The sequence below is a fragment of the Sorex araneus genome, chromosome 3 (genome assembly GCF_027595985.1).
Source record: "Sorex araneus isolate mSorAra2 chromosome 3, mSorAra2.pri, whole genome shotgun sequence".
Lineage (NCBI taxonomy): Eukaryota > Metazoa > Chordata > Mammalia > Eulipotyphla > Soricidae > Sorex > Sorex araneus.
In genome coordinates this window covers 134,867,442-134,883,756 of record NC_073304.1, presented here as the reverse complement: position 1 = coordinate 134,883,756, position 16,315 = coordinate 134,867,442, and the positions used below count along the sequence as shown (strand labels likewise).

Genomic DNA, 16,315 nt, shown 5'->3' with positions numbered 1-16,315 from the left:
GGACCAGTTTGTTTTTCATGAGCATCATCTTGTTGAGATTCAGCTGCAATCCGACCTTTCCACACTCGTGGTCGAAGACGGCCAGCATCTGTGCCGCTTGGCTAATGTTTGGTGTTATGAGAAGGATGTCATCAGCAAAGCAGAGGTGGTGTAATTGCCGACCGTCTATCTTCACTCCCATTCCTTCTCATATAGTCGTCGCATGATGTTCTCAAGGGTGGCACTGAAGAGTTTTGGTGAAATGGTATCATCCTGCTGCACCCTTCTCAAAGTGATCATCAATGATCACTTCCTTGTAGAATGGTGAGATCCTGGTGGTGAATCCACAATACAGCTCGTGGAGGATTTTGATATACTGAGTTTGAACGCCCTGTTTGGCTAGGGCTTCAATGATTGCCTCAGTCTCAACAGAATCGAAGGCCTTCTTTAAGTCAATGAATGTTAGACAGAGCGGCGTCTTGAGCTCTCGCGAAACTTCAATGAGTTTGGTCACTGTGTAGATATGGTCTATCATGCTGAATCCTCTTCGGAACCCAGCTTGCTCACATGTTTGTCCTTCATCTAGTTTTCTGCCTATTCTATTCAGGATGACATGAGTGAACAACTTGTAGACGACAGACAATAGGCAGATTGGGCAATAGTTGCCGATGTCGTGGATGTCTCCCTTCTTGTACAACAGAACGGTCCTACTGGTTTTCCACTGGGACAGAACCTTGCATTCAGACAGGTAGCATGTGAAGAGTCGGGCCAGTGTATTGATGAGTACTGGGGGCAGATTGTTCAGGTGTTTGGGTCTGACCTTGTCCAGACCAGGTGCTGTTCGAGTCTTTACCAGTGAAATGGCGTGTCGGATTTCAGAAGGGAGAACCACTACCCAGCCACTGCCACCCTCCAGATTGCTCTCCAGACACTTGGGCCGAACCTCACGCATGAGTGAAGCCCTTCAAAGCCAGGTAAGCAGAACTTTGCGACCTTAGCTCTAGGTTCAACGAGAACCTTTTCTTTTCAACCTGAAAAGAAGATCCTCTGTCTGCCTCCTCCAATCTCCGGCATCTGAGGGAAGGGGGTCCAACTCAGACGCCCCACCCTACCCAAGATAAATATCTCACTGGCCAACCCTCAATACATCCACTACCCAGCCACTGCCACCCTCCAGGTTGCTCTCCTGGACACACCATAAAACACTTAATACCTATTATTCCCACACCATATTTGATAGGGTTCAAATTTGGTGTGAACCATGGTAACACCTCTAAGGGCAACTGGAGGCTGCCCTAAAAGCCTCCATCTCTCTCAGAGAGCCTGGCAAGCTACCGAGAGTATCTCGCCCACACGGCAGAGCCTATTTATAGATATAATTAGAATAAGATTTAGGATTTTAAAGAATACCATGAAACTTTTGATGGTGATTCCACTGAATCCATAAAGAGCTTTGGGAAGGATAATTATTTTGATAATGTTAATTCTTCCAATTTGGGAACATGAAACATTTATAACTTTCTGTCTCTTCTATTTGTTTTAATAGTGTTACAGTTTTCAATAAATAAATCTTGTCTACTTAAATGTGTTGATTCCTAGATCCCTGAACTTTTTGCCTAATTTTAATAATACTTAAAAAATTTCTTCTACATCACTGTTTACACATAAATACATATTTTGCATGTGATTTCATAGACAGCAACTTTACTGTATAGGTTTACTAGTTTTTGGTGGAATTTTTAGGGTTGGGTTTTCTGTTTCCCATAATGTCACTGTAAATAGTGATAGTCTTACTTCTTTTATAATATTGCTTTAATTACTTTTTCTTATCTAATTGCTGTGGCTAAGACTGACAAAAAATACTGATAAAAGTAGATATCATTGTCTTGTGCATGATCTTAAAATCAAGGGTTTTTTCCCCATTGAGTATGATGTTTGCTGTGGGTTTGTAGTATATAGACTTTTCTATGTTGAAGTAAATTATTGATGTACATGTTTTAAACAGTTTCTTTAACAAATAATGTTGAATTCTGTCAAAAGCTTATTAGCAACAAATCATTCCTATTTGTATGATTACAAATCATACAAAGGGTTGATTATAGACAAAAACTTTATTCATAGTTGCCCTGGAAATGAGGCCATCTTTCAATCATGATACTACAGCATACAATACATAATAATAAACTACTTTGTAATTATTAGTGAAGCCTCACTGTGGGGGAAGTTTGGCTAAAAGTTTCTACAAGCTTGGTATAATAAAGCAATAAACAAACTGCATTACACATTAAAGGGCTAAACTGGATGGATCTATCTGCCACAAAATTTCTGACTGACTCAGATCAATCTGACCAATTTGACAGAACCAGATTAAATAAAGAAAACTGTTTTATAACAAAATCTTGCTTAAATTACTTACAATCAATATGCAACAATGATTTCACATACGAAAGGAAGCAGAAGTAGTGATAGAAATGAACACACTGTTATCTGTACAGATACCGAGAGATCAAAGAATTATATGAAATATACCAATTTAATTTAGAAATTAAGAGGGGCTTCAGAGAATAGGGATACTTTAAAAAGATTCATATATCACTGGGATTTCATGGAAGTCTCATAGGTAGTGAGAGGTGTACTAGGTGTACTATGTATGGTGTACTCTCTACTTCTTCTTAGCAGAGAGAGGTTTTCTGTTTTAGTATTCAATTTTAAAACAAAGTATTATAGTAAGACATAGAAGCTAAATTGACATCAATCATTATGATATTCTGATCTCCCCGGAAAATATCCTGCTTGCCTCATTTTAAAGCATCATAAGTGTGCTCTGGAATTCTTAGAGAAATCATGAGATTTCAAAACAAATGTGTTTGCTCCAGATTATATGAAGCAGAACTTTCCATGGGAGAAAACTTTATATTATAGGTTATTTTCTTCTAGCATTATAGAAGATGAAGTTTAGAAATGCTTATAAATTAAACTTTATGCTAAGCAGAATTTGACATTTACCAAGTGTAACGTGTCTCATCATCTTTAAATGGTTAGGGAAGTCTGAGAAAAAACCACAGCTGTACTTATGTCCACTTTCTAAGATGCGTAGAACCTGATAACATAGGCTTTATGATTGGAGGAGGTATGGGAGCTTGCTTGAATTCAATCCAGAATAGATTAGAGAGAATTAAAGGAACTGCATGATGTCCGTGAACTTTCATCTCTCACATTGAAGGGTGTCTGTTAGTGCTGGGTGTGGTAGGTAAGGAAACAGGAAAAAATCTCACTCTAAGTGTTGGTTTAAGTGCTACCAATAAGAGCTACAGGTGCTCTGGGGTAATTATGTAATACTGTATTAACGGCTATGCCTGATAACTAAGTTAATTATTTTCTGAATGACAATATTATTTCACATTTAGTGAGTACTCACTATAAGTCTAGTAATATAAGTGCATGCAGGAGATTCTGCATATTATGGTTATAAAAAATAATGAGTAACAATTCAATAATAGGTAATAAACAATGTCCAATGATAACAGATCCAAGAGTATTCTACTGAGCTGAGTTCTCCAAGAGGACTGAGACATGTGAGAGGGCACCTAGAGACCTTGATGGAGAGAAGCTAAAACACTATGCATAAGAGTGCTGTGGATTAAACAGAGTACATGTTATCACTTTCTAGAATATTTTGTTAAAAACTGACATGATTTCCTAAGAGAGAAGCAAATTGCAGTAAGAGTTAAATTCTTTGCTGCTCTTGAATTAACAGTTTATCTAAATGTCTATACTTTTCCCAGCACCAAAAATACACAGGTGGACACTTATCCCAGTGAGTAACTGAGCTATTTCCTTGCATCAAATGCCAAAGTGTTTACTATGAATTTTCACTTAAGTTTATCAAGAAGAGAGAATAGTATGGAGTCAGAAAAAAATGAATTTTTCTCCTAACATAGTTTAAGCACATGTTTTCATTAACTAGATGACAACATCTTAGCAGTAAACTTGTAGATTAAAAAGTAAGATTAGTCATCAGGGAGATGCAGATCAAAACAACCATAAGATACCACCTCACACCACAGAGACTAGCACACATCCAAAAGAACAAAAGCAACCACTGTTGGAGAGGATGTGGGGAGAAAGGGACACTTCTACACTGCTGGTGGGAATGCTGACTGGTTCAGCCCTTTTGGAAAATAATATGGATGAATCTCAAAAAATTAGAAATTGAGCTCCCATTTGACCCAGCAATACCACTGCTGGGAATATATCCCAGAGAAGAAAAAAAAGTATAGTCGAAATGACATTTGCACTTATACATTCATCGCAGCACTGTTTACAATAACCAGAATCTGGAAAAAACCTGAGTGCCTTAGAACAGATGACTGGTTGAAGAAACTTTGGTACATCTATACAATGGAATACTATGCAGCTGTTAGAAAAAAGGAGGTCATGAATTTTGCATATAAGTGGATTGGCATGGAAAGTATCATGCTAAGTGAAATGAGTCAGAAAGAGAGACAGACATAGAAAGATTCCACTCATCTGTGAAATCTATAATAACAGAGTAGGAGACTAACACCCAAGAATAGTATAAATAAGTACCAGGAGGTTGACTCCATGGCTTGGAGGTTGGCCTCACATTCTGGGGAGAGGACAACTCAGAGAAGGGATCACCAAGTATAATGCGGTTGGAGGCCATTCGGGGGAAGGGTGATGCGGGCTTTACGTAGACTAGAGACTGAATACAGTGGCCACTCAACACCTTTATTGCAAACCACAACACCTAATTCAAGAGAGAGAACAAAAGGGAATACCCTGCCACAGTGGCAGGGTGGGGTGGGGAGAGATGGGGTTGGGGAGGGTAGAAGGGATACTGGGTTTACTGGTGGTAGAGAATGGGCACTGGTGAAGGGATGGGTTCTTGAACTTTGTATGAGGGAACCATGAGCACAAAAATGTATAAATCTGTAACTGTACCCTCACGGTGATTTACTAATTAAAAATAAATAAATTTTAAAAATAAATAAATAAATAATAAAAAGTAAGATTAGAAAGAAACAGCCAGCTAAATAGAAGAAAGCAAAAAAATAACTATTAAATATCTAGTTAGTTTCATTATCTAACTATAATGGATACTGATAATACCTGTTATCAGTATTTTATTCTATTCAAAATAGTATGAAATCTGAAAAAAAAAATGGGGCCCACACCTGGCTGTGCTCAGGGACCACTCTTGCAGTGCTGAGGAAGAGGACGGTTGCTAGGGATCAGAGTGGGGATCTTTAAGAATAACCACTGATCATGTGAAACATGTAATAAATGTAAATGCAGAGCAATGTTTTACTTATCAGGAACTTTTTTTATTTAAGAAGACATTAATAAAAAAAATCTTCAAAAGGATATGGAAGGAAGTTCCTTTTACTTGGTGCTGTTTAATTTGATACACTATAAAACAATTTAGAAAAACTGACAGAAGTCCTTCTGAAAAAAAGTGTGAGCATACAGAATAAGATCATAATTAAAAGATTGTATGAAATCATATCCCTTGAACTGAAAGGATTTTTCGGAGCCAAAGAAATAGCACAGAGGTTAAAATGCTTGCTTTGTCTGGGCTGACCAAATTTAGACCTCTACTATCAAAGACAGTCCACAAGCACCATCAGGAGTGAGCCTTGAGCACAGATCGGTGTACCCCAAGACATAAAAAGCTTTTCAACGGTCATAAATGATGTCTATTTGAAATAGGAAAGACATTTTTTTTAATTAATGAATCACTATGAATTACAGAGTTATGAAGTTCTTAATGGACGGGAGTGATAGCACAGTGGGTAGGGCGTTTGCCTTGCATGAGGCTGACTAGGGTTCGATTCCTCCGCCCTTCTTTGAGAGCCCCGTATGCTACCGAGAGTATCTCTCTCGCACAGCAGAGCCTGAAAAGCTACCCGTGGCATATTGGATATGCCAAAAACAGTAACAACAAGTCTCACAATGGAGACGTTACTGGTGCCTGCTCAAGCAAGTCAGATGAGCAACAGGATGACTATGATGACCGTGATGATGAAGTTCTTAATGATTGAACTTAAGGCATACAATACTCCAACACCAATCCCTTCACCAGGTTCACTCCCCTCCACCAATGTCCCAAGTATCCCACCCACCCACAGCCTGCCTCTCTGAAGGCATTTTTTCTGGTTTTTCCCTTTGTGTATGATAGCACAGCAGTTGGGCCTTAGCCTTTCATGGGGCCAACCCGTGTTCGATTCCTCCACCCCTCTCGGAGAGCCCAGCAAGCTATCGAGAGTATCGAGCCTGCTCGGCAGAGCCTGGCAAGCTACCTGTGCGTATTGGATATACCAAAAACCGTAACAATAAGTCTCTCAATGAGAGACGTTACTGGTGCCCACTCGAACAAATTGGTGAGCAACGGGATGACATTGACCATTACTGATGTGCACCATGCACATACTTCCAGCATCCATCTTCCTCTAAAGTAATCATTTCCCTTCATCGTTGTCCATAGTGTTCCCCTTCCTAATCCCCATAATCTATTGGAAAGCTACCTACTGTAGACCATTTCTCAAGCTCGTCATTTCTATTATCACCGGGCATTTGTTTCTCCCACTGTGTTTCTTTACATCCCACCTATGAGAGAGATCATTTGGCATCTGTTCCTCTCGCTCTAACTAACTTTACCCAATGTAACACTCTTTAGATCCATCCACATAGCAGCAAATTACATGGTTTCACAATTTCTTATTGCCAAGTAGTAGTATTCCATTGTGTATATGTGCCATATTTTTTTTTATTCAGTCATCTGTTCTTGGGCACTAGTTTGTTTCTAGACTTTGGCTACCATGAGTAGCACTACAATGAGCATACCAGTGCAGATGTCTTTTCTGCATTGTGTGTTTATTCACTTATGGTATATTTTTATTTTATTTTTTATATTATATTTTATTTGATGAAGTCCCATTTGTTTATTTTGGTTTCTCTTTTCCTTGTCAATGGAACTATACCATTGAAAGCACCTTTGAGGTACAAATCTCAGGGCACTTTGAATTGACTTTTTTGTAGGTGTGATAAATTACTCCAGCTTCATTTTTAAATGAAGTTATCCAGTTTTCCAAGCACCATTTGTTAAAGAGGTTATAGTCATTTCATATTCCTAGATCCTATGTTGTAAATTATTTTATCAAAATTAGTTTGTGATTTGGTTACTTGTGTCTAACACATAGGTCATAGATTCTATTCTTATTCTAAACTCAAGCAATTTTAATCACTATAGTTTTATAGTATAGTTTCAAGTAGGGTAATAAAATACCACCAAATTTTAAAAATTTGCATGAATTTGGCTATTCAAAGTTTGGCAATTTATCTCTTCATGATTTCATACAAACCTTATTATTGACCATTCTCAGTTCTTGTAGAATCTAATTGGGATTTGAAATGGGGCAGCATTGAATCTATATAGTAATTAAGGTAGAATGGACATTTTTGATAATATTTTTCTTCTAATCCAAGAACATGATATATTTTCCTATTTTCTAAGGTTTTCTATCTTTTTTAAAAGTGATTTTTAGTTTTCATGATATAGATGTTTACATTATCTAAGTTGATTCCTAATTACTTGATGCTTTTGAACATTTGAATAAAGTGATCTATTTTGTTCTAGTTCATTATTTGCATATAGGAATGTTAAAGATTTTTGTGTGTTGACACTATAACCAGCTATTTTGCTATATTTGTTTATTGTATCTAGGAGTATTTTAGTAAAGTCTTTAAGTCTTCTGTATATATATATTATCATGTCATCTACAAATAATGATAATTTGACTTTTTAATTTCTAATTTGAATAACTTTATTTTTCTTGACTGGAGCACAGTGGGTAGGGCATTTGCCTTGCACATGGCCAACCTGGGTTCAATTCCTCCATCCCTCTCAGAGACCCCGGCAAGCTACCAAGAGTATCCTGCCCGCACGGGAGAGACTGGCAAGCTACCCATGGCTATTCAATATGCCAAAAACAGTAACAAAAAGTCTCACAATGGAAATGTCACTGGTGCCCGCTAGAGCAAATCGATGAACAACTGGATGACAGTGCTACAGTGCCATGATATATTTTAAGGTGTAGAATTGCTGTTTCACAAGAAATCCACTTTCTAGTTTACTGAAGAAATGCCCTTACTGTCTTTCAATAAAGCTGGACCAGTCAACATTTCCACAGCAATGAATGAATGTTCCCTGATCCCTACACCCATGCCAATGCTGAATGTTGTAGGAAAGACATATAACTGTCTTTCTCTACTTAAGAATTACACAAAGTTAGATAAACTCACCCACTGGCTGTGTTCTATCTATTCATGACTAAATCTCATGAACATGCAACCTACACCCCACACAACAAAGGCTGAACTCTACCACTTCACTAATATTTTCTGCAGAGACACCAAACTGCAAGTAATTTTAAGCACCCCAGTGCCCAGGCTGAGAATTCTGGAGTCTTCTTGGAGTCAGAGTGGGCTGCCTTCCCCTAACACAACTCTACTTCCAGAGTCCCCAGAACCCATACCCACCTCCCATAGTCACTGCCATATCAACTCATTGGTCAGACCACAGATGCTGGAGTCTGGACAGCATGGCTGCACATGACACCTTCTAAATCCCCAACACAAATATTTCAGTGGGAGCACAACAAATTATGATGAAAAATAACACAGAAGCCAACTAAATTCAGCAAACAAAAAACACAACACAAAAGGATCAGCTAACAACAAACCTTTTAGTAAATTCTTAGAAAAGGACTTAAAACCTTGTGATGAGATAAAACAATTTTCACATTAAAAACTGATTTCATACTTATTGGCTTTAATATTGGAGCTATGTTAGCCAATAAAATTCAGCTCTACAACTGTATAAGCATTTGTGGTTTTTGTCTACATTAACATAAATTTTATTACTTTTTAGAAATTTTAAAAAAGAAATATACAAAGTTAAAAATAGTAGAAATGCGAGTATACAAAGCTATATTTTCTATATTTTCCCAGAAATTATGCACATTAACATTTTAAATAAAAATATAATTAAAACTAAAATATTATACCACTCAATATGGAATTTTTATCATTCGAGTAAATAGAATTCACAACCTAAAATATCCTTTGACATAATGTCACTGTCACTGTCATCCCATTGCTCATCAATATTTGTTCGAGCAGGCACCAGTATCATCTCTCAGTGTGAGACTTATTTGTTACTGTTTTTGGCATATCCGATATGCCACAGGTAGCTTGCCAGGCTCTGCCGTGGGGGCACAATACTCTCGGTAGCTTGCCGGGCTCTCCAAGAGGGGTGGAGGAATTGAACTCGGGACGGCTGCTGAAAGGCAAACGCCCTACCGCTGTGCTGTCACTCCAGCTCTAAAGTAAATCTCTGGAAACTTCGTGGCATATGGATAGTCTATACTAAAATAACTTCTAATAAAACGTAAAACAAACTCAAGTTCATAAGTATTTTTAAATATGTGAAATGATGACAGAAATAACCACAAAATTCTAAATATCTATGTATGTGTTTATGTGTTTCTTTCTAGTAAGCTTATGTGTTGAAATAAATTCTGCAGTTTTTCACAGCACTGAACAAAAAATAGAAAATCTATCAGGAAGGTCAATACAAAATTTTTAATTATACCAATTAAAAAATAAGACTGTAGGGTCAGTGTGATAGGACAGTGGGTAAAGTGCTTGCCTTGTAAATGGCTGACCAAGGTTCAATCCCCATGACCCTTTATGGTCCCCAGAGCACTACCAGAAAAAATTCCTGAGCACAGAGCCAGGATTAAACTCTGAGCACCTCCAAGTGTGGCTCAAGAAAAAAAAAAAAGGAAGAGAAAATAAAAAAGAAATTAATTGCATATTATTCTGAAGAAGTCAAATCCAAACTAAAAATAGCAGAGAACAAATAGTTTCATTTCCTCAACATGAGAGAATTTTAATGACCTTTAAACTGATTTAACAGTAACTCACATGTCTTCTAATCCTAACATAAATGACTAGATGTAATTTTAAACAGTAGTACTGCTCAAATTAATAGCAGTCTATGACATCTATTTCAAGTCCCTATTATAAATTAACTAATATATTTTCTGAAGGAACCAATCTGAGATTCCTTCATTAAGTTCAGGTATTAGACATTCATAAAAACATAATAAAATTTAAAACCAAATGCAAAGGGATATTTTTCTACTTCTGCCTGTTGCTTTTTCTCCTGCTACAATGTCTCTCCCACTACTGTGCCAACTTCAACATGACATGTTATAAGTACCAATTATTCAAAAAAGTCTTAACTGATCTTCTATAAAATTAATGTCCTTATTATAAAACCATTAATATGCATGTGCATATATATACACACATACACATATACAAATATAAAATAGTACATATATATGTATATATATATATTTGGTTTGGGGGCCAAAACTGGCTGTGCTCAGGGTTTACTCTTGGCTGTGCTCCCAGGGAACACTCCTGCAAATTCCCAGGGGGCCATATGAGGTACCAGAGAACGGACCCAGGTCAGCCTCATGCAAGGCAAACACTCTACCCACTGTACTATTGTTCCATGCCCTAAAAGTATGTACATCATTACTTATCCTTACTTCAAAGCCCACTGATCACAGTTACCGTTTTACATATATATAAATATGTGTATATATATGTGTGTGATTTGTTAAATATCTGCTTATCCTTCTCATTGTGCATGCCTCTGTTTCTGCAATGTCTCTACTAACAATGTACTGAACATTCAGTACTGTTTCATATTAAGAGATAATAATAAATTTAATAAAAATTAATATTCAAATATTAATGCAAATAATCTTTTCTGTAGATAAACCTTGTTACGTTCTCAGATCTTTTGAAAAGTTTACATTTATATTTGAAACCAATATTACCATGGAGTAAAGGAATTTTTTTCTTTTTAAATTTCTCAGGAACATGATCCTGTTTGATATTACATTAATGTATATATGTAGTTTAACACATATATGTTAATGTATGTTCCATAACAAATATATGACAGATAGATCATAGGTGATAAACTCTAGCAAAAAGTGTGCAGTAGCAAATATTTTATTTTAATTCTTCGGTGAAATCAATTATTTAAGTGGAAAAAATTTCCAAAATAGTACACATGAATACAAACCTTGATACTAGCCCAAATATAGAATCTATACAAAATTTCAGCCCAAGAAAAAACTAAATGGAGTTGAAATCCCCATAGCATGCCCATTTAGTATATTAAAGAACTAGAAGGCAAATTGATGGTATCATTAGCTGGAAAAAGATCATTAACAATACACTAATTTTTTTTGCACACAGCCATCCAGTTTTCCAGTTTTCCCAGCATCACTTGTGGAAGAGGCTTTTCTTGTTCCACTTCACATTTCTTGCTCCTTTACAAAGAACAGTGATAATATATTTGGGGGTCTGTGTTAAGATATTTAACTCTAGTCCATTAGTCTATGGACCTGTCTTTATTCTAATACCATGCTGCTTTAATTACTATGGTTTTGTAGTATAGTTTGAAGTAGGGGAATGTAATACCTCCCACCTTCTTTTTCCCAAAGATTGTTTTACCCATTCGTGGGGATTTGTTGTTCCATAATAGAATGTTTTGTCTAATTCTTTGAAAAATATCTTGGTATCCTTATAGACATAGCACTGAATCTGAATAATGCTTTGAGGAGTAAGTATTGCCATGTTGCCGATGTTATTCTTTCTAATCCATGAGTAGGGGATGTGTCTCAATAATGCCAGGCACAAAAGTCAGATCAAAATGGATTAAAGACCTGAATTTTAAAAAATTAGACCTGAATCCATAAGGTACATGGAGGAAAATGAACCCTTCATGACATTGAAGCTAAAGGTATCTTTAAAGATGAAACACCACTAACCAATCAAGTGCAAGAAAAGATAAACAAATGGCACTACATTAAACTAAAACAACTCTTGCTGTACAACATACTGGTGGAGGGATAGGTGAAAATAAATAAATGAATATTCAGTTAAAAATCTAAAAAAATCTAAAACACCTCAAAAGAAATGGTGTCCAAGATAGAGACAGTTCACAGAATGGGAAAAATTATCTACCCAATGGCCATCATATAAGAAGTTATATTCAGATACATAGCGTGCTGGTAGAATTTTACAAGAAAAAGACATTCAACTCCATCAAAAAATGGGAGAAGAAATGAACAGAAACTCCCTCAAGGAAAAACTGAAAATGAACAAAGACACATAAGAAATGCTCTCCATCACTAATCATCAGGTTGATGCAAATTAAAACAACAAGGAGATCTCATCTTACACCACAGAGAAGGATACACACCAAAAAGAACAAGAACAATGAATGCTGAGAGAAAGGCATTCTAATTCATTGTTGGTGGGAATTCCAGTTGGTTCAGCCTTTTTGGAAAACAATATGAACATTTCTCAAAAAGCTAGAAACTGAGTTTCCATATGACCCAGCAATACCACTTCTGGGAATATATCTCTAGGGTGCAAAAAACACAGTAGAAATGACATCTGCACTCCTTTGTTCATTGCAGCACTGTTCACAATAGCCAGAATCTGAAAACAATCTGAATGCCCAACAACAGATGACTGGTTAAAGAAACTATGGCACATCTACACAGTGAAACACTATATAGCTGTAAGAAAAGATGAAATTCGCTTATAAATGGATGAACATGGAGAGTATCATACCAAGTGAAATGAGTCAGAAGGAGAGGGACAGACAGAATGACTACACTCATTTTGGGGATGTAAAATAACAGTATGAGATTAAAACCCAAGGACAGTAGAAACAAGGACCTGGAGGCTTGGTTCATGGTTGGAAGCCTGCCTCAAGGGCTTGGGGAAAGGTGAGTTGGGATAGATAAGGGAACCTTACGACAATGATGATTTGGAGGGATGGCTCTGGATGGGAGATGTGTGGGTAAAGGACCAAACATAATGACCTCTCGGTATCTGTATTGCACACCATAATCCCCCAAGGGGGGGGGCGAGGAGAGAAGAGAGAGAGAGAGAGAGAGAGAGAGAGAGAGAGAGAGAGAGAGAGAGAGAGAAGAAATGTGCCTGCCATAGAGCCAGACAGTGGGAGTGCAGATGGGGTGGGGGTGACAGGAAGGATACTGGGTACATTCATGGTGGGAAATGTACACTGGTGGAGGGTTGGGTGTTGAAATATTGCATGACTGAAACCCAATCATGAAAGCTTGTAACGTGTACCTCATGGTGATTCAATTAAAATGAACCAAAAAGAGATCCAGTAATTATGCAGATAAGGTGGGAGGGAATTGGACACTCAATTTAGATGACTGATGATTGCTATGGGACTGGATAGATAGCACAGCAGGTAGGACATTTGCCTTGCACGTGGCCAACCCGGGTTCAATTCCTCCACTCCTCTCGGAGAGCCCAGCAAGCTACCAAGAGTATCCCACCTGCATGGCAGAGCCTGGCAATCTCCCCGTGGCATATTCGATATGCCAGAAACAGTAACAAGTCTCATAATGGAGGCGTTACTGGTGCCCACTTGAGCAAGTCGATGAGTAATGGGGTGACAGTGACAATGATGATTGCTATATTTTTAAACTAGAAAATATATTTAAGTCCTGGCAGTGAAAACCTCCCCACTCCATTGCCACCATGCTCCCAGCAGGATTCCACTGCTCACATGAGCCACAGTCAGAAATTAATCTGTTGAAAAACTCAGATATGAGGGTTTTGTGACTGAAATCTCCAGGCTCTCACAGAGTCAGGGATGGACTATCTCCCCAGATCTTCTTGTACTTTTAGAAGGCCTGGCAATCATGCACATGCCTCGAAGCCACCACCCAGTTAAAACTTAAACTCCAGCTCTGTCACCCATTAAAAATTTTGGACACCCTGTAATGCATGACATCTCAAACTGTAGACACTGATAAACCAAGAGTAGCACACCAGACTAGATGGGACATAATGTAGAAGGCAACCAATCTTGATTAATAAAAAATTAATACAGAAGGCTTAACCTGTAACAACATCCTTGTAATCTCTTATACAAGGTCTTAATGGCTCCATAGTGAGATGTAACAATCTTCACTAACTTTCTTTTGATAAGAACAGATACTACACTTGATCTTGGCCAAAAGGCCAAGAAGTGATACTTTCTTCTAAGGAAAGTTTTCACCATTCTTTTAGAAAATTATTTATAACAAGCAATATAAAATAAATTACTGAGTGCCTGCTATGGGGGCAGGCTTAAGAGGTGGTTGAAAAAATTGGAAATAATGGTGGGGTGATGGTGCAATGGTGGTTGGATTCGTGTTGGAATACTGAAAGTTTGTAATAAATCATCATAAATAACTCTAAACTACAGTGCTTATATAAAGTGTAAGGGAAAAGTGAAAAAAAATTATATTAACAAACCCAAACCATCTGTAATATCAATACTGCTTCTTCATAACCCTAATATTTGAATGTTAACTGATTTTCAGTGTTTCAAAACTTTCAAGAAAACTTAATAGGGTTAATTTTTTCTCTCAGAGTCTTTCATGAGTACTTCAACAAATTTTTTTCATAGTTAAAACTGCTTTTTAAAAATATCTAAATTATTCTGAACTATAATCTGGGATCTCAAAGGATAAGAAAGAAAGAAATCTTATTATATTTCTCCTCTATAGACAGTGGGTCAAGTGTGATCTAGGCATCCCCCCTTTAATACATTTACTTATCCAGTATTCCATATAGCACAGAGATCATCCTGTGTTTGATCACTTATCATCAGAGAAATCTGAACCAAGGTAACAGTGAGATACCTTCTCACACCAGTGAGAATGGCATGACAGAAACCACAGAAACAAATATGTTGCCAAGGACTTGGAGAAAAAAGTAATTCTAATCTACTGCTATTGAGAATACTGTCTGGTACAACCCCTGTGGACAGTACAAAGAGGTTTTGGTAAATTTAAAATTGAACTACCATACGACCCAGCAATCCCATATTTGGCCATCTACCCCAGAACATTAAAAACACTCTCTCAAAAGAACATATGCCACACCATTATTTACTGCTGTACTCAGTACAATAATTAAGATATGAAATCAACCTAGGTGTATAATGACAGATGAATAGATTATGAAGATATAATATATATACACAATGGAATACTATGCAGCTTTAAGGAACAATGAAACCATGCAAATTTGCTGCAACATGGTTGGAACTGGAAGATATAGTGTGAGTGAAGTTGTAGGAAATTTTAAGTTTATCTTTCTACTGTAATTCTTTTTTTTTTAATTTAAATTTTATTGAATCACCATGTGGAGGGTTACAAAGTTCTCATGATTATGTCAGTTATACAGTACTCAAACACCCTTCCCTTCACCCGTGCCCATATTCCATCACCAACCACCCCATTATACCTCCCGCCCCCTCCCGCCCCCCCAGTCCCCGCACTTGTAAGTGGTAAGTTTCACTTCGTTTACACTTTATCTTGGTTATAGTCCATGTTTCAACACATAACTCACTATTGTTGCTAGGGTTTCCCCCCAAAAAAGAGAAGACAGTCCCACTGTCAAGGAAGCATTTGATGGCTCTCCATTGCTGAGAATGTAGAGATATTAAGTCCCGCTGTTTGTTACATAACTTTTCTATTTTTTTCCCCCCTCGTCCCGCGCCACCGAGATCACGCCTGTTTAGTAATCACCACGCTGCCTGACAAAGGGAAAACAAACCAAAAGAGATGGTTATTTCTCGTCATCAGCCGGCGTGGGGCTCTGGCTTAGTTGATAGTCTGGTAGAATGTCTGCAAGCAGTTTCTGGAACCAAAAGTAATACGCTGGTATCGGCCCCGGCTCGAGACTCCACCAGCGTCCCGCTGTTCCAAGTACATAATAATTTATTCCCTTGTATCCCATTCCCACGCCACCAGGTCCGTGTCAGCTTAATGGACATCATACTATGGTTAACGCCACGCCGAGTTTCTTCCCGAGAAAGAAGGATATTTCTTCTCAGCCGGCGTGGGGATATGGCTTAGTTCAGTCTATAGAGATGGCTACCACTTTGGTGGCCTTCAATATTTCAGCAAAAGACTTACTATTCTTGTTAGGATTTCCCACCAAAGTCCGACCCGTTAAAAGGGAACATTTCATATTGGTGCTGATTAAATGACAGTAGGTTGCGCAGCCATGGCAGCGGCCTCGCGGCTTTGAATTTCTGTATAAAGTCCAGGGAAAGTACAGCCAGAAATTACACGTCGCTACAAACTTTAACCCTATTATGGTCCCCCCAAAGTCCATTACA

General features: G+C 37.6%; 1 protein-coding gene and 1 pseudogene across 3 annotated transcripts in view; both read right to left on the bottom strand.

Moving 5' to 3' along the window:
* The window catches only part of MACROD2 (mono-ADP ribosylhydrolase 2), a 2,262,400-nt gene that overhangs the window by 1,995,487 nt on the left and 250,598 nt on the right, over nucleotides 1–16,315 (bottom strand). The window lies entirely within an intron of this gene.
* LOC129403726 (U2 spliceosomal RNA) lies at nucleotides 14,018–14,175 on the bottom strand (annotated as a pseudogene).